This window comes from Thermobia domestica, chromosome 11, assembly GCF_964235325.1.
Source record: "Thermobia domestica chromosome 11, izTheDome1.hap1.1, whole genome shotgun sequence".
NCBI classification, from domain to species: Eukaryota; Metazoa; Arthropoda; class Insecta; order Zygentoma; family Lepismatidae; genus Thermobia; species Thermobia domestica.
Window position 1 is genome coordinate 236,304,063 of NC_137464.1, and position 27,361 is coordinate 236,331,423.

At 36.0% G+C, this 27,361-nt stretch overlaps 1 protein-coding gene across 3 annotated transcripts in view; it reads right to left on the reverse strand.

Annotated features, from left to right (window-relative positions):
- Positions 1-27,361, reverse strand: part of Npl4 (nuclear protein localization 4) — a 267,388-nt gene that overhangs the window by 33,657 nt on the left and 206,370 nt on the right. The window lies entirely within an intron of this gene.

Here is a 27,361-nt window from a genome sequence, read left to right on the forward strand (position 1 = left end):
ATGCAAGCTTTCTTTACTGTACATCGAAACTTCCACTAATACGGAAGTTTTGAATTCAGCACTTGAAATAGTAAGCGTTACATACTCTTCGAAACTCCGAGCATTAAGCTTCTTCAATTTGACAAGAAGTTTTACGCTATTGCTGCTGTTGATTCTACATAATGCTCATTTGAAAAGTAGCAGCAAATAACTGAACTAAACTGCTATTGGGGAACCAAACATTACTGAAGAATACTTGTGTTCCCATCAAAGCTAATAAAAATAATACTAATAGTTTTATTAATACACTACATATTTACTAGTAGTACCAGCACCTATGGCCCTAAACCCATCAGATGTATGAGGGATAACGTCCTTCCGCATCGCCGAGTGGGCGAGCACACTTTTAAAATATAAAATTGCATATTTTACTTCAAATAGGCTATAAGCACAATCCATACATTAATTTGTTCTATAATTATCTCAATCTAAGGTACAGCTTTTTTTTTTTTTTAATCCATTCAGTGCATTCAGAACTTTAAGGTTGAATGTTGTATACCTTACCGTGAAAGCATCTAATTCGCCCAAGGAAAGTCCAAAATCTGATAAAAATCACTTCCAATGTGATCACCTTAGTTGTACCAATAATATACTAACGAAAAGCTAAAAAACCCAGGTGGGTTTTAAAGTGGGTTTCTCACGTGGGTCCAACCCGAAAAAAACCCGGTGTTTTTTCTCGGGTTGGGCTCACTTGGGCAAACCCTGATTTGCGGTCCTATTATGCATTTCTTGGAAGCCATACAGTATGGTGAGGAACGGCCTACGCTGTAAATGCTGATCTTGTACGATAGCTTGCGTAGCAATTAAATGGTTCAGATTCAAGCACTGGGTTGTGCCTCGGAGTCACGTTATAGTAGACACTTTCGTTCATAATCTTAGTGCTGAATAAAGACTTAAAAAAGACAACAAGAATTTTAGGAAATCTAAAATGGATCAAAAATTGCAATCCTGGATAATAACTAGTTTTTGGATCAGGGGCCAAAACATTTTTTGAACGGCCCATAAATCGAATTTTCGTATTTTCTACGGAATAAGCACATCATTCTGAGTTAACTGATAGTTGGGTTTGGCTACACTATATGTAGTTCTCCAGATATAAGGCTTACAAGAAATTTTTTGTTGAAATATATTGGATCTTTTGATTCAAAAACTGAACTTACAACTAGATCTAGTTTTCAAATCTAAACTCCTATTTACACTAATGACTATGTCTACAAATTTTCCAGAGGTACCATACTAAATTAAATGGTCGGTACGTTAGAATGGTGGCGAAATGAATATTTAGATTTTTACTGTATTAGAAATTTATGCTTTAAAAAAAAATCTTTAAAATTAATTAATGGAAAGAGATAATCACACTCACTAGGATTTTCTTACTCTCAAGACGGGGGAGAAGTGGCATTCTAGAGTACAAGATAAAATGGGAAGGATATCAGTGATTTGTCGCTGAAATTTTTGACACGGCGCTGAGGTTATCAACGAGTCTGACTGCAACGTCATAGGAGCAGCGTTTTCAGTCGACGGTTATCAGAAACAAAACTAATGAACTACACTTGGCACAGTTAGAGGACGCAACATTTATTCAATAATATATTTCAAGAGTTCACTTATTAGCCTACTTTCTACTTATTAAAGGCAAAACATGTTTTCTAAGGTGGTTATGCACACTCATGTCCAAAATGATTGTCACATATCTATACTGTCTTCTTGTAAGAATATAATTTGATAATAATTTTGCAGAGCACTTTTAATACTGTTACTATGTGTATAATCGGGAAATGTATATTTGTGTTAAATTTCATAGGAAAAGAATTATAAATACGAAAATTAGAATGAGTAAAACAAAATGTTGCTAAATGGACAAGAAAGTTTTATTTTCGTTTTATTGTTCTTATTTACTGCTCTTTTGACATGAAATTTGCCACATACATGTCTTTGCCGATTATACACATACTAACATTATAAGAAATATCGGGCGAATTCGTTATCAAATTATATTCCTACAACAACATATTTATAGACATGCGACAATAATATTGGACATGAATGTACCTGCGGATTACCCCTTTTTTTAATAGGAGTTTGGTTTAATAAAACTCTTTAATATATTTACTCTGTCGGTGTGTGTGTGCGTTTGCCCGTCTAGGGACAAAAATGTTCAAGAACTACTTGATTGATGACCATCAGAAGAGAGGGAAATGACGCTTGTACCCAGGGCGTCGGATTGGGAGGGCGCAAAGTTGGGCAAATATTTGGGGGAGCGTTTTGGTTTGGTCGGTCAGAGCACGTTAAGGCGATTTCTTGCCCCAGGCGACAACTAGCGTAGTTGCGTCGCTGATGACCATTAATTTTGGCCAGAATGTAGAAACTCTAAAATTAGGAATTTGAGGTGATATTCAAACTAAAAGTGGTACAAATCAACCATTTCCGTTTTTAATTTGATCACTATACAGTCGAAACGATAATAGATAGCGAGAAGTGTTTCCTGCAATCGATTAAGCGCCTCAAGGATACATTTCATACCTTTAAATACTAAAACCGGAAGTGATAAAACTCCACTAAAACTTCCGGTTTCAATATTGACCCATAAAGAGAAAAAATATAACAGAGACCAAGTAACGGTTTACTTGGAATTGATTTAGCCTTCTAAGAACAGGTATCACCTTCTTTGTGAGTTTTCAATTCAAACTGGAGCTGTCAGAAATCAACTACTTCCGGTTTAAACGTCGATCACTATAGAGTAAAAATGATAATAGCAAGAATCTAACAATCAACAATCAATTACGCATCCCAATAATATATTCTATCTCCACGGTAACCTCTCTACCAAAACTGGAAATGATAAGTTTCTACTAGCACCTTCTGGCTTCAACACTGAGAAAATATCACGCTACAGAAGCCAACTCTTTCACATAGTGTACACGTGTCTCTGCTACTTGTAAATGTCCTTGATGTATAATGAATTGATGATAAGCAGGACTTTTAGTAGAAATTTTCATAGGAAGAAAGGACAGGGAAAGGTGCTAAAACAAGATGAAAAATAAAGGGGAATAAGGGTTCTATTTCTTATTTCTCATTTTCCCCACCTATTTTGACATAGGGTTGCCAATCGTCCGGAATTTTACCCGACAGTTCGTTTTTTCTGAAATCCTTGTCCGGTGTACGGTACAACCTCAAACCGGATGTCGAACACGTATTCAGTGTTATCAAGAATCTTTGGAATGGCGAAAGGAATCGTTTGTCGATGAACATGGTGAAAGCAGAGTCGACGCGGAATTTGCTGAAGAGTTGAAGGCAGGAAAATTCACTGAGCTTATCAAAACTGCTAAAGGTCAACAAAAGTAGATTTTTAAGAGCGCAGCTAGCACTGGTTCATCCTCAGCTACATCTTCCAATTAAATAATGCATCCAGATTCAGTTAAAGTATATAAGCCCTATGAGACATTAGCAGCTCCAGAGAAGCTAATAAGATTTATTTTTCAGGTACAATTTGTGCATGCCATAATAATTATAATGCCAATTATAACTTATTTGCTTTTGTTTTAAATACGATGTATTATTGATGGTAAACTACCAAAATTACGAGCCGATTCAACCAAAATTGAAATAACCAAGTTTAATAAATACTTCAAAAGTAAGTAAAGTTATTGAATTAGAACTCGGAATCGCTGAATTTTATGTGAAATAACCACTTTCAGGTTCTTCACATTTTTCACGAGCGACAATGTTACAATCCTAACAGTATATGTACTGTGGGAGAATGTCCGGTATTTCTATTTTCAAAACTTGGCAACCCTATTTTGACAACTGTTCTCGTACTTGATTGAGAACTACGCTCATCTCTATCGTACGCACTTAACAACAATAAGCATTTCTAAATTATTAAATATAAACGTGTTTCTATTTGTAGATAAAACGTGTTTGTGAATGTTATTATTATTATTATTATTATTATTCTTATTATTATTATTATTATTATTTACATTCTTAGAGCCCAGTGGGACAAACTTCGTATTGAGTCCGAATTGTAATTCTGCAGATGTCGCAAATCTGAACAATCGAAGGAGCTCCCTTGTGGCTAAGCGGTTAACGTATACACTTTTGGCGTGGGAGATCCAGATTCGAGCGGGAGCTCATGTGGTTCGGATCCTACCTTAAGCTGTAGTCCATGTCTCATATGGCCTGGCTGCTGAAATAGACGCTAAACTGAAAATCAAATCAAATCGACAATAATCGGATTCTTCTGAGGATAAACACAATGTTTTTTTTATCGAAACCTGTGACTGTTGCCTCAGCCCCTTCCTGGCTACTACCCTATCGTAATTCAGTATCTCCTCCCGCCAGATCAATTTTTCCTAACCATAAACTATCACGCTATTCCATCAAGAAAATTAAACTTACAGAGCACAGAGGCCTTAGCTTCATCTTGGTCCAGTGTATGTTTTCTTGTGTTATCTGCACTGGAACTTTGCTAATCATTTTAGTGTGCAAGGCAGTCAATGAGATATTCATAAAGCAAAGCTTCCGAAGGTCTTTTCACCCTCCTTTTATATCAAAATTTATCTAAGTAACAGGCTTTATTTATTCTTTAACGATATAATGGCATGTGAACGCAGGGTTGACCCTCCCCTCAAGGTGCAATTCCCGAAGTTTAAATATCTTCCACCATATGTCCTTTCTCTTCACAAAATTTACCATTTTCCAGTTTGATTGTACCATTTTCAGAAAAAATTATCTTTTCCCAAACTCATTGGCGTAATTTGCACCCTAAAACTCATCTGTGGGCCCCCATGTGTCAACATCTGACTAAGATGTCCTTTTATATATAAATTATTTTTATTTTTCACATATCAGGCATGAGATCGTAGATACCCTGCACATTATATTTTCTTGTCGTAAACAAGGTTACTTTTCTAATAGGCCTAACAGGCATTTTTCCGTAGTGTTTACCAAGAAACCTTGTGAAAATATAGTTTATTTCCTTACGCTTACAAAACACGTGTTAAAATCTTTCAAGTATTTCTTTTTTTCACTCCTTGGGACGATCGCGACAAATCAATACAGGCGATTTGGAAGTCCCAAGTTCAATTCACGGTCGAAGATAACATGGTTACGATCCCATGCCGTGTTTTATATAGCCTTGCATGGAATAAGGATGTTAAATCTCAGATAAACGAAGAAATACAATGTGAATTGTGATAGGAAAATGGGAGGACGGAAATAGGAGAATTCTAGAAAGTTAAATACCCTACATTCTATTAGTACGCCACAAACTCACACGACCCGGAATTGAAAACAGAAAGTCCGGTAGAAATGGATCCCCTAGGTGAGATGAACCAAAGCCATAATTCGTAAATTATCCACCAGAATGCAGCGTGAATATTGGTATAGTGTTATGGCGGATGTATGCTAGACACTGCGTGTTTCCCTGAAGCAAAAGTCTACACATTTCTTCACTGGCGTAAGCTAGTTTGATGGCTTGGGCTACCACTAACCTTTATAATATCTGTATATTATTATTATTATTATTATTATTATTATTATTATTATTATTATTATTATTATTATTGGAGTTTAGTTTCCACGTTATTATACAGTCTTCAAAATAAGAAAAAAATTACAACACACTTTTCTTTTATTAAGTAGATAAATATGATTTTCTCTTCACTAGCAAGACTTATATTATCTTATTAGAATTACAGAGAAACGATCATACATTTCTACTTTCCTTTGTTCCATGAAGTACTGCTAATATGATTGGATAGGTGTTAACCCTACTCACCACAGTAAATGGAAGCCGTCCGAGTAATACAGAACGCTAAATAGGCGATTAGCCATTGAAGGAGCCTCAGTCTGTAAGAGCCTTGACAAGTAAACGCAAATAATGAAACAAGTATTTATAATAGCTATGTCAATTATCGCAGAATACTATAAAAAACAGAATTTTCGTTGCGTTTCGCAAACCGCTACGGACAGAGGCTCAAGATGTTCGAGACAATTCCCAGAGATACCCAAAATGCCTTGTCATTACTCGTATAATTTTCCTTTACTCATCGATCATGTCCAAGAAGCCGATTTCTCTAGAGGCAACTGATGTTACTTGGCAGCCCGTTCGTATGTCGTAGACGAAGGTGGAACAAAAGGGAATGCGCCGATACGATTCTTGCTGTAGTAGCTAGAGAGTGGTTTCTGCTGCGTTGTCATATCTTAGACCTCTCAAGTTAGCGAGACAGACCGCGTGCAAAGAAGTTACTGGATTTTTTTTTTAAATGCATACACTTCTCAGAAACTTGTATCATTGAAAGAAGATACTAAAGTACACAATTATCAATATAATTTTGTTTATATTATAACAACTTTATTTTGTAGTATTCTAGGGCTACCGCCGGTAGGCCTGTTAGCCCCAAAAATACGCTACTGCATTTCTTCAGTAGATGATTTTTTTTTAAAATTTCAGGTAGGTAAAGAAAAAAATCATTGAAAGCAATATTCAACGTTCTTGATGTAGATTTTTCCGTTTTGATTTCTACTAGCGCATTTCATCCTAAAAGAATATGTCAATGAAACAATGAAGTTTTCCGCGTCCAAAAACAACAAGTAAACTACCCTTCTTCCCTCCCCTTGGGATAGATGAACCACTGGCATTGTGGGAGAGATGGACCATATAAGAAATATGAGAATGTTTGTGATTTGCGTGATAAAGTTTTTAAATATACAAAACAAGAGGCAACGTATGGCATAGTGTAATTACTAATACTCATTTTTCTTCTTAAAACATGAAACATGCATTCTTACCATGTGCAAATGTTTCTTTTCCAGATTCCATGTTACAAAAGAAAGTTCAGTTTTAGATTTTTTTTTTTTTTTTTTTTGGTATTTCTATCTTAGTTTCATCAACATTAGATTTCAGTAAAAATTTCGTATTATATCTACTTTATTATTAATGTAATATTTAAGACAAAACTGCTCCAAATTATTTATATATTTCTTTATCGTTTAGGTTCTACATATCGCCTGTTTATTTCATGAGTGACAGAACTCAAAATTCCTAACTTGAAAGTTTGGAAACGCAATGAAAACAAATGGGAGCAAGAACGACACAAAACGATCTCTAGCGCCCAATCTTGGAAGCACGTCTATGATTTTTTAAAATTTTTATTTATTTATTTATTTATTTATTATTTATTGTTTTTTTAAAACCAGAGATGGGTATCAAGACTAGCTTTCATTTTCTGCCGATACGTCAATACAGGCGACTTTTGGGTTATGTCATTCTTGAAATAAACAGGCGATATGGTCCACCACTCCCACAGTGCATGGTCTATCTAATCCATAGTACTATGGCATAGATGGACCAATCAGACATTTTTTCAAGCTTAAATTTCGAGTAGAAATATATCTTTTTTGATCCTAAAATTCTTTGGTTAATAGAGAGAATCCTTTCTTGGATTTCGTGCTGAAAACATGCTATACATGCCATGCACAATTATTCGCGTTATTGGAGGCAGCCGGATTTACTATATATGGTGGTTCCTGGTTCAATCCTTGAAAGAGTCATGTAATGGTGCATATCCAGTGTTACCCACCACACGAGAAATATCATATTTCCCGTCTCTCGAAAAGCCTTTCTCCTCTCGTCTCGAAAATTTGTAATTTCGATTTGTAAATTTATGTACAAAATTTATGCCATAATTATTTCAATTTTCACCTAGAATTTACAGAAACCCTTCCGATTTACGACAGGTCTACCAAGGATTTGATACAATAACATCTAAACCATATTAATTACTGAAGTATATTGTGTGATCACTTGTATATCTTTAAACGTTACTAAATGGTCTTCATTCTGTTCGTACAATCACTGAGTCAATTTAGAGATTTTACACTATGAATCAAGTACACTAGTATTTCCCAATCTGTGGTCTGTGAACCCCCGGGGAGCCGTGATCGATTGAAATGGGGTTCGCGGGACATTTTATTTTAATGGAATAACAATAGAGAAAAGGAGAAATACACAATTCCTAACCTAAGGTGAAAGATGTATCACCTACCATTAGGAGAATGTTGAATTCATGTTAGGCCTAATGATATGACTTTTTTTTTTTTTTTAATATTTCCATTATCTTGGAATTAATAGAGTTGGATGCAACACTGTATGTGTCATTCTTGAAAAGTTGTAATTTATCATTTCATTTTTATGAAATATAAAATATAGTAAAAAATAATTTTGATTTCATGGGAGGCCGTGGACAATTAACAGTCTCTACAGGTTGGGAGACGCTGATGTACACCAAAATAGCTTTTGAAATCTAAGACTTTGATGAGCTAGTTTCCAAGGAGAGTCGTGATAGTTCTCGTCTCGTTTAAAACACAAGGGTAGAATTGTCATATTTTTCATCTTGCCTCGAATTTATAACTTAATTATAGTGGTTTTCAAAGCTAAACCAAATTTTCTTATCAGCAGTAAAACTGTCATATGGTTGTTAGTGGCCACGTGCGGTTTGTCAACCAGTTGGATGTTGCCGGTATTACAAAAGCTTAGCCGCTCTCCCTGTCGCCAGGGTAAACAATGAAGTCTCGAACTATTCTTTCTGAGTGTTGCAAACCAATAAGCAGATACATAAAACCAGAATAACCATTTAAAATAGGGATAAAATACGTACAGGTCATTCAACAAGTAATTTTCTCTCCTATTAATATAATAATAATAATAATAATAATAATAATAATAATAATAATATGATAGTTTTTACGGCCGAGCCATTTCGGGCTACTGTGTTCGGAAAATAGAATAGAAACTCGACCGCACGTTGGACCGATATTGTACTTTTACCCGTATGAATCGGGTTTGCCCGATTGAACCGTATGAATAGGGATCGCCTGATAATCCCGTTTTTATGAAAACAAGCTTAGCCTGTCATTATTGTAAATGATGTGTTGTTTCACTTTATTATCATAACACAAATTGTTCTAATTATCATGTACGAACTCATAACGAGTCTATCGGTTCAAACGGTCCAAACAGGCCAAACATGGGTCAAACGGGTTTATCAGGTCCAAGGATCGAGTAAACCAAACGCAATGGGTATCGGGCGGGTACAGTTTACCCGAAAAGTTCAAACACTAATTATAGGTTAAAGTCAATACTTAAGAGCTTAATTGTTTGCATTCACATTTTTCTTTTTTCTTTCTTTTTTTTAGGTAGCCGACCAACGAACTTGCGGATACATAAATATAAATGCTCAAATCTAAATTATTGCATTATATTATTGCAATGAGCATCAACGTGATTTACTATTAGGAGTTAGCGTGATGCACTAATGTTAGTCTTTTATAAATGTTATTATTATTATTATTATTATTATTATTATTATTATTATTATTATTATTATTATTATTATTATTATTATTATTCGACAGGCCATCTGTCTATAATGACAATTTAAAACTTTCTTTTTTTTTTTAAAAAAAAAGAAATGATTAAAAAGCATTCTATTAAGTACCTAAATCCTCATATGTATTAATGTATGCAGGTTAATATCTGAGTAATAAAGCTATCATTATTAATTACCTGTGTATAGTATCCTAATTGGTAGTTTGTCCAGTTTTTACATACGTGACGAATCACATTAGAAAGAAACTGATCAATTATATATTGACCTGTATAACTATATCTTAAAGTTAGAAATAATATACTTACAAGCAGAGCAGATAAATAGGCAGAATCTGTATTAAGCCTATTATTAATATTACATATTATTATTAGCAATAATAATAATGATAACTAAATTCCTGGCGCAACAGCCTTTAGAAGGCCTGGACTTATGACACTCATTTCTGTGGGGTAATGTGTTTAGAGGTCTGCACGGGCTCGGGCTACTATGATAACCGTAATGGGGTTAGCCATACTGAGAGCTTTATACAGTTCTACCTGAGTTGGAGCGGCAACGCCGGAATCTAGTTACAATGAAGGATTTATGGTAGGGACAAGTAAACCCTTAGATCTTGACCTTCGAGGAAAAAATTGGTTATGTTTTGTCGCGAGCTATATACACTCACCCATCTATCTATTCACACATTTCTGGTCCACAAGAAAACTCACATAAAGTGCATTTGGTATTGGCGCACTGCTACCCAACCTTGATATTTATGGACTGATGAGTATAAGCCACGAACTGAAATACAAGATACTTATCGAAGTTTGAACCAGGTTTTGATTTTACTAACAAACAAACGAACAAATAAAAATCGATATTATTATTGTACTCATATATTTCGATCTCTATACACAGAGAAAAAGTGAGTGACCAAAAGGTCTTTCGCAATCGAAAAACCGACACACTGAAGCTATCTTTCACAACGGGAACAGAAATAAAAGGAAAAAAAAAAAAGCGAGGGAGAAATATGACGACCGATAACGCAATCAGCTCGAAGGAGAAACGATAGGGAAGCAACAGGGGAACTGAACGGAAAGCAAAGGATATGTATTTTTCTTTAGGAAAACGAAGCCATGAAATAAAAATAAGTTATCGAAAAATGACCTTCGACGGTAGTTCATCTACAGAAAACTTCCGAGGTCACATATTAACATGCGTCCTCCAACACCAACATAAAGAAAGCAACGTACACAAGACGGACATTCAAACTAAATGAACGCACTTCGATATAAACAATCTAGTTTGTAGACACAAATTCAATGACAATCCTTAATTAACTGCGGGGCTTAAGGTTAATCGCCGCAGTTAACAATAAACATGCCATTGAATCCAGTCAGAATTGTTAACTCTGTAAGGCCTGCTATATACAGTGAAACTTCTTCAATAACAAACACCGATAGATAAAACCGTCCCGTGCGTAGGTGCGGCAAGTAGGGTGAGGGGGGTCGGACCACGCTTTGTACCATAAAAGTTCATTCCTTCAGGAAAAGTAATGAGTTCACCCCCAGACACCCAAGATCCGTAACAGGAAAAAGTTCAGCCCTTCAGGAGAAGTAACGAGTTCACTATTTCTAATTCGTGCTTGGACTCTATATTATTTAAAGATAGGGTTGCCAACTGGCCGGTTTTTCACCGGCGTGGCCGGAAATATTGCTGTTATTTTGACTAAAGCCGGTGACCGGTGCAAACTTCTTACCAGCTCATTTATGACCGTTTTTTTCAAACTTGTATCTAGTTTGAAGTATAGACTTAAAAAGTAACTTTCATTCTGTAAATCCAAAACTCTCACCTTTCACCATCCATCAACGATTAATATATTTTGTTCATCTGTTTACACAATTTTAGAGATGACAGGAACTGTATCACGGAAAATTTGAAATTTACTTGTAAGGAATTTTACACATTTATTGAGAGTAAAAAAGAACTTCTTAAAGTAATTTTCTGTAGTTGAAGTATAAGTTTAAAGAATAAATTTCATTTTCCACATTCATGATTGTCACGTAAAGATTAATTTGTTCCTTTTTTCGATAATTTTAAAGAGGTGGTGATAAATACAATAAAATGATCAACGCCGATTTTAGTTTCTTATTTATAGTAGGGATGGCCAATTCCGGAAAGTGAAATTTCCGAAATCTGGATTCCGGAAAATTTTGGCCATCCCTAATTTATAGCACATTGTATCTATTAAGCTTATTAGTGAATGTACTAAGGATATGCAGAATACAGGTGCTAATGCAGTTTTGTTTTGTTCACGATAGTATTTTCCTTCCAATGGGAAGGGGGGGGGTACGAACACAGATACTTCATACTTCGACCTATATCTTAGGGAATATTGAGGGGGGGCGTTTTTTATTTTCCAAAGTTGGCAACCCTAGTTAAAGATGGTGAGCCATCGTTTCGCGATTTGCTTAAGAGGCCTTATCACTGCGAAATTAAAATACTGCTAATTTTACAGTAATTCCATGATATCTTCAAATAGATAAAAGATAATCGAAATGTGGAACAAGAGCGCCCTAGACAATATTATTTTGTATGAGGTACCGTTATCACGAGTCACCTAGTAGCTTTTCGTTTGCAGCCATTTAGAAACGGGAAAATAAATACCGGGTTTCTAAATGGCTGGAAATCGAAAGTAGATAAGTGTATGAGGTACCGTTATCACGAGTCACCTAGTAGCTTTTCCTTTGCAGCCATTTAGAAACGGGAAAATAAATACCGGGTTTCTAAATGGCTGGAAATCGAAAGTAGATAAGTGAGTGGTGATAACGGTATCTTATGTAAAATAATATTATCTAGGTAGGTCTTGTACCACTTTTTGATTATCTTTTATCTATTTGAAGATATCACAGAATTACTGGAAAATTAGCGGTATTTTAATTTCACTGTGATGGGGCCTCTTAACACGCAACCAAAAACTAGTGTGCGTGGAGAAAAGGAGATATACACCGCAGAACCGTATATTCCAGAACCCAACCGAATAGAAGTAGAAACCGCTATAAAGAAATTAAAGAAACACAAATCTCCGGGTGTAGGTCTAGATGAAATTCCGGCTGAGTTAATTTTAGCTGGCGGCGAAAAATTGTGGAACAAGATACACAAACTCATTCTCCTTATCTGGAACAAGAAAGAATTGCCACAAGAGTGGAAAGAATCAATCATTATTCCAATTCACAAGAAAGGCGACAAAACTGACTGTAATAATTATCGAGGCATTTCTCTTCTGTCAACATCCTATAAAATTTTTTCAAATATTCTATTAGCAAGATTGACCCCATACGCAGATGAAGTTAGTGGAGATTATCTGTGCGGATTTAGACGAAATCGATCAACTATCGACCAAATATTTACCATTCGCCAAATACGCGAAAAAAAGTGGGAATACAATACCCCGGTACATCAACTATTTATTGATTTTAGAAAGGCGTACGACTCGGTTAGGAGAGAAACATTACACAACGTTCTTACGGAACTTGGAATACCGAGAAAGCTAATTAGATTAATTAAGATATGTTTAAATGAATCCCAAAGTAAAGTCCGAGTAGGAAAATTTTTGTCCACGAGTTTTCACGTCAAAAATGGCCTGAAACAAGGAGATGCGTTGTCGCCATTATTATTTAACTTTGTTCTGGAATACGCTATAAGGAAAATCAAAGATAGCAACCAGGGCCTAGAGTTGAATGGTATTCACCAGGTTATGGCATATGCTGATGATGTAAATTTAATAGGGAATGATAGGAGAACAATAGAAAGAAATGCAGAGATCTTATTAAACGCTTGCAGGGACATGGGTTTAGAAGTACGATAAATGCAGAGAAAACTAAATACATGGAAGTGCGTCGGGACCGTAATACGGCAAATTATGGATGCGCTAAAATATTAAATAATACTTTTGATAAAGTGGATAGTTTCAAATATCTAGGATCAGTATTAACAGAGAAAAATCATATTCACGAAGAAATTAAATGTCGACTAAAAGCAGGGAATTCGTGTTACTATTTGGTTCAAAATCTCTTGTCGTCGCGAATTCTGTCGAGGAATCTGAAGCTTAAAATATACAAAACGATGATCATGCCGGTTGTTCTGTATGGTTGCGAAACATGGTTGCGTACTCTGAGGGAAGAACAGACTGAAAGTATTTGAGAAGAAGATCCTGAGACGAATATTCGGACCCAAGAGAAATGGGAATGGCGGAAACTTCATAACGAGGAACTACATAATTTATACGGTTTACCCAACATTGTTAGGGTCGTCCAATCTAGGAGGCTTAGGTGGGCGGGTCATGTAGCTAGAATGGAAGAAAGTAGAAACGCTTTCAAAGTCTTGACTGGGAGACCAATCGGAAAACGACCATTAGGAAGACCTAGGCGCAAATGGGAGGATAATATTAAGATGGATCTCGCAGAGATTGGAATACAAAATAGAAACTGGATGCAGTTAGCTAAGGATAGAAGTCAGTGGAGAGCTTTTGTGAACGCGACATTGAACCTCCGGGTTCCATAGGTCATAGAGTTAGTTAGTTAATTCGTTAGAGCCATCGTTTCGCAAGACATTTTACGATTGTATACTATTAATGTTGCGAAATGCACCCACAGTGGAATATCACTGTCATGATATGAAAAGGTCAAAATTAGCACAAAATCATGTATTGATGCTGACTTACATCAATGGCTCTGCAATTTACTTCGCTCCTGGTCCAGTAAATCGACGTAATGGCCCTGCTGGTGGGACATAGACTCTATTTGACCGTAAATGAGAGATGTTGCAAATTTGTTACTCATAGCTCACCGGTAATTGAGTGCAGTATACGGTCCGGGGTAGAATATAAGCATAACCACGAATATTTTTACTTCCTTGAGACATAATTTGTTTTTACTTAAGAAATTCAAGAGGGTTACTCTGTCCGGGGGTAAAAAATATCGAAATCCTAGGTACAACAACAGCGACCTCCGAGTCTGACGTGATAGAAACGTTCTACTTCACTGGTAAGCATGCGTTTTAACTAAACTGACAGACACTCTTTCGAAATAATTGTTGGAATAATATGAGAACGGAAACTGAGTATTTTGAACACACTGAAACACATAAGTTTTCCTCCCAACAAAGCCTATTGGCAAACACGAATCTAGACGTCAGAATTGAGCACATTATCATTAAATCAATTTGGTTTCTTGGATGACATAAAGCAGGGAAAAATACTGAGAGTTGTTTTATAATATAACTCTTATTCGCAATCCTTGAGCTTTATTGTTTATCGGAAGAGTAACAAACTTACAGCTAGAGAAAATAAGAGGGATAAATCACTTCAAGGCTCCTGGAATCCAAACGTTACATTAAAATCTCCATTAAAAATCGAGAAATTGGATATAAGAGAAGTTTATATGCTTAAAGCTTAACGTCCCCTTTCAGCAAATCATAGATATTGACTGACATATGGGTTCAATTCCTGGTGACAGCTCATGTAGTTCGGATTCCATATTAAGCTGTAGGCTCGGTTCACGTCTCATATGATATCGCTGCTGAAAGAGACGCTGGCCCGTATGCAGAGTCGTTCTGAAGCGTGATTAGTGCCATACTAAAGAGTTCAACTAACATATTCCTGCAGTAGTCAGGCCTTTAGTATGATGCTAATCATACGTCAAAAGGACTGCATAAGGCCTGCTAAATTCACATAAAATCAAAACACATTCCGTGACCGTTTGCGACTACGCAACGGAAAATCTGCGTTTTAGTTTGTGATAATGGGCATAACAATTATATTAAGTTTTTGCTTTTTTTATGTTGCGTTCCGTGAACGCAGAATTTGCCAGAATGGTACCAAATGTGGACCATGGACCTTTATAGAATTTTCACTTCACAAGATTTTTTTTAATTTCAAGATTATATACACTACTATTTTTATGCAGATCGTACATGCCCTATTCTTTCACGGTCAGTAACTGCCCCGGTATCCTAATACAGGTAACTCGTAATGCTTCGATTTACGAATCTTTCACTAATTCGTAGGCTAGATACTGCAGAAATATGTCCCTTAGTTTATTAGTTTGGCCAAAGTATTGGGTTGAAACGATTAAAACGGTCGATTTTTTTCTTTTAACGTTTGGTTGAAAACCACACATTATAACGCAATTAATGTACGAATCGAAGTAACGGGTACATTGGCATAGACTCCGTACAGGTTCAGAAAACAGGCTGAGATACGTAGTCAGTCAATCTTTGTTGAACAAGGTTGTATTAAAGTGCACCATAAAGAACATGCAATTGCGAGTGTTCTTTTTCTTTCTTTATAAGGGTTTAAACTGGAACATTCTGCACGACTAGCCGCGAAAAACATCAACAGTGCATTTCGGCCAGGAGTGGTGAAAGAACGCACCATACGTGGACCGCAGGTTTGTGAAACTTCATGCGATTCACCCAGCACTAAAATATGAATGCCGCGGGCCAACGACCAAAAGCACGTTCTCATGAACTTCTCAGGAACATCAAGGAAATAGACTTCAGGTACTTTTCAATCGCACTAACCAACTCTAATATCAAGATTAAAGTCGCTGAAACTGTGCATTTGTTTCCAATATATATATATATATATCAGCGCTGTGAAAAAGTTTCGATTTGAAATATTGAGAAAACAGTTTTGTGTTCAGTATGCAATATTTACAAATCGTCGGTCCAATGCCAAAACCGCGAATGTGCAAATTTTGCTATTTTCACCCAAGTGCAAGTTCATGTTACTTGAAGCGCACAGATTCCAATACCAAAGTTTCATTTGTGAAATATGGGTATATTACAAGTTATCGTCAATTCTTAAAACATGTACCGAAGTCTATATATTGATTTTTCGGGGTAAGTTGAATATTAAAATGCTTATAACTCAATGTCAAATTTAGCACATTCGCGGTTTTGGCATTGGATCGATGAAATGTCATAAGTAGTTGAATATTTATGGGAGTAAGTGTAGTTGATGAAACAATTTGGGTTTTCTATGATGTAAATTTACTGATTTATAAAACAATACACAGTGTTCGAATTTTACCAAATCATTTTAGAAAATATTCCAGAATTTTTTATAAATCAGAACATTCTGTGATAACTGTAAGATAAATTATCATATATATATATATATATATATATATATATATATATATATATATATATATATATATATATGCTTCTATGGATCAATAATACTATACACATCTGAACTTGACTGCTTTACGCAACGGTGAAAAAATCATCTCCAATCTGAAACACACTATCTATCTATTGACATATCAAGGCGAAGAACATTTGCATCGTATATATTTGCATGTTTATTCTCGAAGTATGTCCTCTACGAATGAACAGTAAGTACAAGCAGTAGATGTTTTCCGGACTCGGAAACAGAAAAATCAGAGTCGGCGAAAAATTCTTTTATTTTATAATCATGTCAATAATTACAGTTTATCTTAAGTAACATCAGTTTATTATTTTGAACGCTTATTTACATTCAAAATGTAAGACAAGAAAAAAAAAAATGTATCAAGATAAATATTGTCATTCTTCGATCATGCATTACGTCAACACGGTAAACTACAAACACCTTAAAGGCTATTGATAAGCACGATAAGGATAAATGTCAAGTTTATTTAGAGCTAAGAAAGGGCGGAAGCTATACGTGTTACTACCATGAGGTCTATTTTTACATCGTATTCATTGGATAACTATAAGAAGCAGGCAGGGGGCACGGTCGCTCAATAGTAAAGCGGTTAACTCTACTGCGTGGGGTCCCTAGATCGCTTCCAGGCCAAGTAAGTTTGTGGGGATAACATCATGTCTATGGTTTCCCACCAATTCTTCCATTAACATTCACTTACCTTAATCATCTGTGTTCCTTAGCCTAAAGGGCATAATTGTGCGAAGTTCAAATGAATTACGTTAAATTTCGTTTCAACAATCATGCATTAGTGCTGCTAAAATTCGAATCATTCATTATTCGAATATTCGAATATTTTTAACAGCATTAGGATCTACCCCAACACCATAGGTGAGTAGGAGTAACCTCATATGATTGATGTTCACGTCAACCACATTTCCAAAGTTATGTTAAGGGGTTAAACCTTTAGTTCAACATCACAAGCAGTTATGGAACAGGTCATTTGTGAGTGGAAGCACTCAGGCTTCGGACCCACCATGCCCGGAGAGATCCCTAAACAGTGATGCCAGTTGAGATGGAATATATTTCTGAATTGCAGAAAACAACTTGTCGCTCTCCATTGCTCATTAATGGCGTTTTTACTACGAGCGATCAACGTTAAAACCAGAAGCGGTTAATTTCTGCCATTTCCGGTTTAAATAGAAGGTGGTATCTATTGTTAGAAGTTAAAAGAATAATAATAAAAAAACGCTTCTTGCTATCTCTTATCCTTTTTGTTCTATGTGAATCAATATTGAAACTCGAAGTTGTAGTGGATTTTTGTCACTCCTCAATTTAATAGAGTTATAAGTGGAGATGAAATGTATCCTTGGGACGCTTAATCGATGCAGAATACCGCTTGTCGCTATTAATTACCGTTTCAGCTCTCTAGTAATCAACCTTAAATCCAGAAATGGTTCATTTGAACCACTTCCAATCGATGGATTGCCTCGAACTTGCTTCCTAAGTTTTGACTCTCTACATCCTAGGCCGTTGTATATATGTTGTGTTTCTGATGTCAGGCATAAGTCAGAAACATGGACATTACACAAAAATGATGAAAAAACGTCTGGAAGCTTTCGAAATGTGGGTGTGGAGAAGAATGGAGAGAATTGGCTGGGTCGAGAGAACAACAAATGAGTGTGTTAGAAATGGCTAGGGGAAAAAGGAACAATTTTATATCTTATTAAGAAAAAGAAGAGGAACTTGTTGGGACAATCGCTAAGAAGGAAATGTAGCATAAGGAACGTGCCGAAGGGTATGGTGGCAGGAAAGAGTTGGAGGGGGTGAAGCAGACTACAATTAATGGACGATATCAAAACAGAAAAAAATCGTATGTGAAGATGAAGAGGTTAGCAGAAGACCGTCGAGCACGGAATCTTCTCAGTTGCAGCAAGTGACCTGATAATAATGTCAGAATACCTAAGATGATGATGAAGACATCCTGGCTAAAATTGATGGTGATTCATCAAATAGTTCTTGACGTTTTTGCCTCCCGGACGAACACATGGGTAAATAGGCCTATATAAAGGAGTTTTGGTTAAGGTTGGTTTAAAGGGACAAGTTTTGCCGATAGATGTCACTACAGTCTTCGTATCTTTCTCATGTATTTTTTTACCTTTCACAAAAATTCACGATTTCTCTTGTAAATTTCAACCTAGAGGTTTCAAATTTTTAGAGAAGGAACTTCATAACCTATCGAAGGCAACAATCCGTGCCGATTTTTTATTTAGAATTTTCCTCATTGTTGAAATGGCTTGATTGTTCAAACGGATATCCAAACCTTTAATGATATAACTATTTCAACAATGAACAAAATTCTAAAGAAAAAACCGGCACGGATTGTTGTCTTCAATAGATTATGAAGTTTCTTCTGTAAAAATTTGAAGTCTCTAGGTCCAAATTTGTAAGAGAAATCTTGAATTTTCATGAAAGGTAAAAAACACATAACAGATACGAAGACTGTAGTGACATTTACCGGCAAAGCTCGTCCCTTTACACCAACCTTTATTTCAGCAATGCCCTCGTATAAACTGTGCTGAAACCATAGGTAGAGACACTTCTTTCCTTGTCCGTTATCTACGTTCATCTCTTCCCTGGCTCCGATAACAAATGGATACTAACATGATAGTAGAAACAAGAGCACAATCTGGATATCTTATCAAGTAATAAATAACTCTATCATACGGATTAAGCTGATAAATTATTTGTCAGGAGCATTGCATAAAGTGCAATGAATATTAAAATAAATTAGTGTACATTTTATTTTAATTACCTTCGTGGGATTTAACGCTCATTTGCGTTATACTAAGAAGCAGCTTATGTTTAATCATCCCGAACGAAACTTGACCTCGAGGAACTATCGACGAAGAGTCCTCGAAGAGTTTCTTTTGTGGCAGCGGCGTATGTAGTGCACACGTGAGGAAAGCTGCCTCGTCGTCTTCACTTTAATCAATCGGCACGAACGAAAGGAGTAAGAATATCACAAAAGAGTAAGAAACGCGTGAGAAACACTCGATCAATAGAGGACCTTTCTCAACGAAAAAAAAAAAAAAAAATGCAATGCACGAATGTGTTTTATAAAAAGGAAGACGATAGCAAGAACGAAAAATGAGATCAAGACGTATACTTGGATATGAAAATATACTACAAAAATAAATAAATACGTAAAATGTATTGCTTTGCTTCACTGTTTTTCTCTGCATATTTTTTCTCAAATTAATTTGATTACATTTTGAACTTGCAGTGAATCGGGCAGAAGATGCTTGAAAGTAATTTGGCAAAATCTCATTAACGATAGTTACAGAATTTCAATTTCATCGCCCCCCTCTCTCCAGAAAAGTTTGTCAACACCTCTCTCTCTCAAACCGATATTTTTTCTGAGGACTTCCCATATGCTAATTCTTCTCTTCTGTATTTTACCAAATCGCTAGAGCTCCTGTCATCGTGTTAAATAACAAAAAAGACCTGTAAGTTTCAACTAAATGCTATCGGAAGTTTGGGGTAACCTGGATCTGACTACTAGCTGCAACTTTTCTTATGAACTTGTTAAGCTTTTGCTTACAATGGATTTCTGTCATATTGATAATTCGTTTCTAATTTTTATAAAATGGACACGACACTTTCTTCAAAGTCTGATGAAGGTCTTTTGATCTCCCAGTAGACCAATGATTGTGAAGTTTGGACGCGTAGTAAAGTTCCGCCACTGATTTATTCAGTAAATGAAAATGAAATGATATATTTTAGTTTTACGTCCCACGATCACGCCGGCTAAGCTAAAGGAGACGAGAACCGGTTGATGATGAGAATGGAATGGTGGGATGAATCAAGTGGGAGGAAACGGGAGAATCCCGAGATAACCAACGCACACGGTGTTTATCCACCACAAAATTCACTTGACGCGAGCTAGGATCGAACCAAGGACCCCATGCACCAGAGGTGAACGTTCTACCACTAAGCCGGGCGCGGCACGATTTATGCTTTGAGAACTTCAACCAAGCGTTTCTCAAACTGTTGATCCTTGGGGCCTGATCTCAAACAGTTATATATATCATATAATTTAATAAAGGAGCAAGTAGCAATTATACAAATTCAAATAGCTTATACAAATGTACTATTACAAGACAATCTTGATAGTCTTTATTATACTAACAAAATATGCTGTACATTTTTACTTTCTAAATGCATCTTTCTCTATTCCTAGCCTCGCATTTATTTCACGTTTCCACTGTACGAATTAACTAATAGTCTAATATTACATAGATACCAACAACTAATCTCCTGTTTTACTGTAATTCTCTTATTTATGAATATCCGCTTCGCTCCAATCACTTTTTAAAATTCTTTTAACATTCATTTCTCAGCTTTCCTCCCATGCTTTCTAATATTCTCTTAATTTTCTGTTAATATTACGCTAGAAGAGCCGTGTCAATCTAATGTTCCTACCACTTACCGAAATACCATCTTCTCTAGACAAAATTATTTTTCTGACGTTTCTCTCCTTGTCTAACTCTTTAATATATATTAAAGATTTCGTTAAGCTTCATTATAAGCTTCTTACGAAGCTGTGATCTATTGATTCCAACTCAATCGTCTTCATCGTCTATATCAGCATTCTCCAATTTACATTTTATAAAGATCAATCTCGCGTAAATACTGAACTTGTCTTCTGGCCATTTTCTTAACCAATTACTGGTGTCCTTACCTTTCATAAAACCAGACTATTTTCCTTAACTTCCTCATTTGTTCTTCCATACAGCCGAAGTTGAATATTGGACGTATAATTTTTGTTGTATGTAATATGGGTCTAAAGTCTATAATCCTCACACCAGTCAACGGTATCAACGTCGTGTTCAAGAAATCTCTTGACCATTGTCTATAGTCTCCACATTTCGCTAGTGATAATAATTCTTTGTTGTTTTGTTTTCCCTTATTTTCCTCATAAACTCAACTGGTATATTATCTACTCCGGTTCTTTTCTATTCCTCTTATCGGTTATTGTTTCATAAACTCGTTTCGAAGTATCGTAAACACTTTTATCATTCTTGTTCACATTTCTCTCCTTTTCAGTACTGGTACGAGCAAGGTAGCTCGGTGGTAGAGCGCTTATCTCTAGTATGTGGGGCTCCCTGCTTCGATCCCCGGCCAAGTAAGTTTATGGAGAACATCGTGTCCGTGGATTTTCTGGGAGTACTCCCATTTCCTCCCACATTCACATTCCACCGATTTTACCATCATAATTCACTTGCCTTAATCATCCGTCTCCCTTAGCCTAAAGGGCATAATTGTGGAAGTTTTAAACTGAAAGTTTTTTTTTTTTTTTTTTTTGTTCGTTTCAACGGTACACGCAAAGAATCTCTATTCTTACAAAAACACTTAAAAGAAAATCGTTCAAAAATGATACACGTTCCTTTGGACAGTCACTTCGATATTCCGACGATCGCACCTATTTCCGAAAGAAAGAAAGAAAGAAAGGAACTTTTCAGAAAGAAAAGAAAACTTTCCACTGTATTCTTCATTGTTTTCATTTCAATTTCCTTATTATTTTCAGTTAACTTTTATGATAAGAAGACGAATACGATAACCAAAAGCAATACTCAGGTTTATTTCGTAGTCCCGTTAGCGTAGTCACTAACGCTCTTGTGTTCGGTGCGAGCGGTCTCGGGTTCGATTCCCAGTGGGAACACTCGGTCGAAAAAATGTAACAGCTTTTTCAGGCCAGCCATCCCGAATGAGGTTTTCCTGGTTTTTTTCATTCATACCAGGCAATTGCCGGGATGGTACCTAACATAGGTCTCAAGCCGTTTCCTTCCTTCCCTTTTCTCGGATACTGTGATCGCCGAGGGAACCCCTCATACGTGACGTGCTAACGTGGCCATAGAGTCGAAAGCCCAGAAATCTAATTCCTAAATTGGGTTTATTTCTAAGTCGAGTATCCCACCTGGAAATCGCGTTCAGAAAGCGAACACGTTAGAGTACTTGGCCACAGAAGACTAACAACTTTTTTTTTTTTTTTTTTTTTTAATATGGATTAAGCAACTCAAGAACAGAACCCATCTCCGCTCTTATTCCTCTATTAAAATTGAGGAAAAAGAATAAGAGATAGCCTCAAACAGTTTATGCTATCGATTCAGCGTATTAAGAACTACAGGGTGTCCAATATACAATGCAACCCGGAGTTTGGGATAGTAGAACTTCTGAACCGGAAGCGGTACACAAATAATGGTTATACCAAAATGAAGCCTTGTTCATGCACATATTTTTAAATTAGGAAGCAACGATTGAAGTAAACTAGGAACCACACAGTGTTGCCAGATGTAACTAAAGGTGTAAATTATTATTATTATTATTATTATTATTATTATTATTATTATTATTATTATTATTATTATTATTATTATTATTATTATTATTTTTACAAAACATGTAAATTGACTCGTAACTCGTACGTATAGATGTTCTGTCGTTAATTTTCCTTTTGCATAGTTGGAGTAGCTTGGAAACTATGGAATGGAAAAAAGAACTTTTCATTTCCACCGATAACTCATCAGACGAGGCCTCTGTAAGGGGTTACTAGGGAAAACGCGGTTTTCATAAATTAACATTCTGAATTGGCAACAGTGCTGATGTTTCAGTCCATCAAAAAGTGTGTTAAGGATCTGTCTACATAATGCAAAAAATGAAATGAAATCTTTGAGTTTTACGTACCACGGTTATGTCGGTTAGGCTAAAGGAGACGGTGATGATGAGTAATGAATGAAATGGTGGAATGAAGAAAGTGGGAGGAAACGGGAGAACCCCGAGAAAACCCACGCACACGGTCTTTGTCCACCACAAAGTTTACTTGGCGGGGGCTGGGTACATAATGCAATTCCTTAAAACTATGAAAGAGAAACTTTGAAATTATCATGATAAAATTTTTACTTACATGCACCCGGCAACATTGCTATTCATCAAGAACTGAATTGTCAGTTCTATGGCAGATTCTAGAAGTGCACCATTTAGATTCAATGAACAGCAGTGTTGCCGGGTGCATGAAGTAAAAGTTTTATCACAATAATTTCAAAGTTTGTTTTTCATTGTTTTCAGAAATTGCATAATGTAGACAGATCCTTAACACACATTTTGATGCACTGAATCATCAGCACTGTTGCCAATTCAGAGTGTTACTTTATGAAAACCACGTTTTCCCTAGTAATCCCTTACAGAGGCCACATCCGATTAGTTATCGGTGGAAATGAAAAATTCTTTTTTCCATTCCATAGTTTAATGGCTATTCCAACTATACAAATTGAAAATTAACGAGACAGAACTCTATACATATGAGTTATGAGTCAATTTACGTGTCTTGTAAAAAATATTGATTTACATCTTTGGTTACATCTGGCAACACTGTGTGGTTCCTATTTGTACTTCAATCGTTGCTTCCTAATTTAAAAATATATGCATGAACAAGGTTTCATTTTGCTATAACCATTATTTGTGTACCGCTTCCGGTTCAGAAGTTCTACTATCCCAAACTCCAGATTGCATTGTATATTGGACGCCCTGTAGTTTCATTTCTGCCTTTATTCCAATATTGAAACCCAAAGTAGTTTATCTATCTTTTCCGGTTCCAATACTGGATTCATATAGTTTTATAGTCTAACATAGTTTCACAGTTTGAAACAGAAGTCGCTTTTTATCTTTTCTTCTATCCTTAACGTCTCCCTTTACATTTCAGGTCACTAGTTATAATTCCTACATACCAAAAACTAATAGTGAACTATTTTTTTCACTTCCCTTCTAACTTCTGTGCCAATGCGTACAGATCACGTACTGGGATGAGGAAGCTTTTTTTAAAAAATGAATGAACAGGCCACACAGATGGCCATTTTGCATTCAGCTTCCACTCGGGCTCAGTTCTCCTAATGCGGCTCGCAATTGCTCGGGCTCACCTCTTAATTTCGCTCGCGCTCATTTATTTCAATGGGACTCGGACTCATGAACAATTATCAAGTCTGAATCTGTCAAAGCACAAGTCTAGGGTTAGGCATTTTACCGGACAATTTGGTTTTTGACCTCCTTGTCCAGTGTCCAGTAAGACCTCAAAAGCGGATGTTACATGTTCGGTAACTTTTTCCTCCTACTAGCCCTATTCTCTCTTCTATTCAGATTACTTTGGAATGACGAAAAGAATCGTTTGTCGATGAACATGGTGAAAGCAGAGCTTATAATTCGTTTTGATATCGACCTGTCGTGCGCGGAATTTGCTGAAGAGTTGAAGGTGGGAAAATGTACTGAACTCATCAAAACTGCTAAAGGTCAACCGAAAGTACATTTTCAAGAGCGCAGCTAACACTGGTTCATCCTCAGCTACATCTTCCAATTAAACAATGCATGCAGATTCAGTTAAAGTATATAGGCACTATGAGACATTACCAGCCCCAGCGAAAAGCTGGTAAGATTTACTTTTCAAGTATATTTTGTGCATGTCATAGTTATATTGCCAATTACATTTGCCTTTCTGTTTTAAATACGATGAACTATTGGATCAAAAGATTCAATATATTTCAATCAAAACATTTCTTGTATTGTATGCTTTATGTCTGGAGAACTACATACATATAGTGTAACCAAACCCAAACTATCACTTAACTCAGTTTCCGTAGAAAATACGAAAACTCGATTTATGGGCTGTTCAAAAAAGTTGTGGCCCCTGGTCCAAAAACTAATTTTTGACCAAGATCGCAAACTTTTGAACCATTTTTTTTTTTATCATTTCTAAAATTCTTGTTGATGGTGCCGACTCAATCAAAACTGGAATAAATAAGTTTAATAAACGCTTCAAAAGTAACTAAAGTTATTTAAATTCCAACTTTGAATCGCTCAATTTCATATGAAGTAACCACCTTCAGATTGTTTACATTTTTGAGGAGCGATGATGTCACAATCTTAAGAAGATACGTACTTCAGAAAGGTGTCCAGTATTTCAATTTTCAAAACTTGGCAACCCTACGCAAGTCCCGACTCACGCGAGTTTGGACCTCTCTGGCAACAATTGGTATAATGGATGACAGAATAATATCACTTCGTTGCCTAACATACATTTCGGAAAATCAACTACAAAGAAGTGAGAAAGGGGAACATTTCACTAATTATAATACACTTCTTTTGACCAGTTGGGCCTACGTAAAGGCAGGAAATTTTGTATATAAAGGTATTGCTTCAGAAAATACAAACATGTTCAGTTTTACGAATTCAATATAGCTAACTTGGGGCCGCGGTGGCTCAGTGGCAGATTGTTCGGGTCTGGTGCATGGGATTCCTGGTTCGATCCCAACTCGCGCCAAGTGAACTTTGTGGCGGACAAACAACGTGTGCATGGGTTTCCTCGGGGTTCTCCCGTTTCCTCCCACTTTCTTTATTCCACCATTTCATTCATTTCTCATCATCACCGTCTCCTTTAGCCTGGCCGGGATAAGCGTGGGACATAACTCAAAGATTTAATTTCTTTTTTCAATATGCTAACTCATACGTACGATATGCTAACTCATACGTGAGACGAAAGAAAAATACTGATAACTACGGCCACAGAGAGGAAAGCAGGTGAATTGCTAACCTTATATATAAAACTGAATGTTTGTTTGTTTGTCTTCTACACAAATTCAAACCACTGAAGTGTTGGAAGTGATTTTTGGAACATAGTACCTACCTCGAACTGGAGTGTATGAGATTTACATTTTTTAAACGTGTATCTTAAGAGAAAGGAAAGAGGTTCAAACATGCTTTTCAAATATTTCCAAAAACATTATACTTCCCGTGTGGAAACTGACATTCTGTTAAATCATTTATGGAAAAGCGACCGAACCGTTTGAATTCAATGTTTTATCATAGTACCTACCTCGAGCTGATTTTTATCACGTCATTTTAGTTAAAATGAGAGGAGAGTTTTCTAAAGAGGGGAGGGTGTTCAAAATTTACGCGATAAACAGATTGTCTCATAAGCCTCTCAATTTAGACAGATGAAACTCGGTATATAAACTCGTCATTAAACACAATGGAACGTGTGTTCCAATATTTACGAAAACTTCGCCTCTAAGGACGATTGGCACATCTACAGTACATCGCCAAATCTGTCCTATAATTATAAGAAAACATTTAAACCGTTTGAAATGCATTTTTGATCATACTTACTATATACTTCTGCGTTTCTACAATGTCACTTCGATCAAAGTGTGTTTTTCAAGAAGGAAGGGGGAAAGATTCAAAATTTATGCTAAAAATTGAGTGAAGTTTTGTGTGGAAAACCTCTCACTTCTTATATTTTACCTAATGTTACCCACGAGACAAGATCAGAAATTTCTCGATTCTCGTGGTCAACATTAATTTGGCACTAATTTATCAAGTTTGAGATCTCAAAAACTATTTAAGTGTTACTTGATTCATAATATGAAAACTATAAATTGACAATGTGATTGTACAATCACAATGAAGAGAATCTATCACCGTTTAAAGATATGTAAATCATTACACAATACACTCCAATAATAAATATGGTTTGAATGTTATTATATCACACCTTTCATGGACCTCTTATGATGCACAAAGATTCTAATGACATACATTGGGGAAAGCGGAAAGCACGCTCAAAGCTTTCCGATAATCGAGATGGGACGAAAAAAATCTTTGAGAATCGAGATGAAAGTTTTACTATTTTTTTCGAGACGAGAAAACC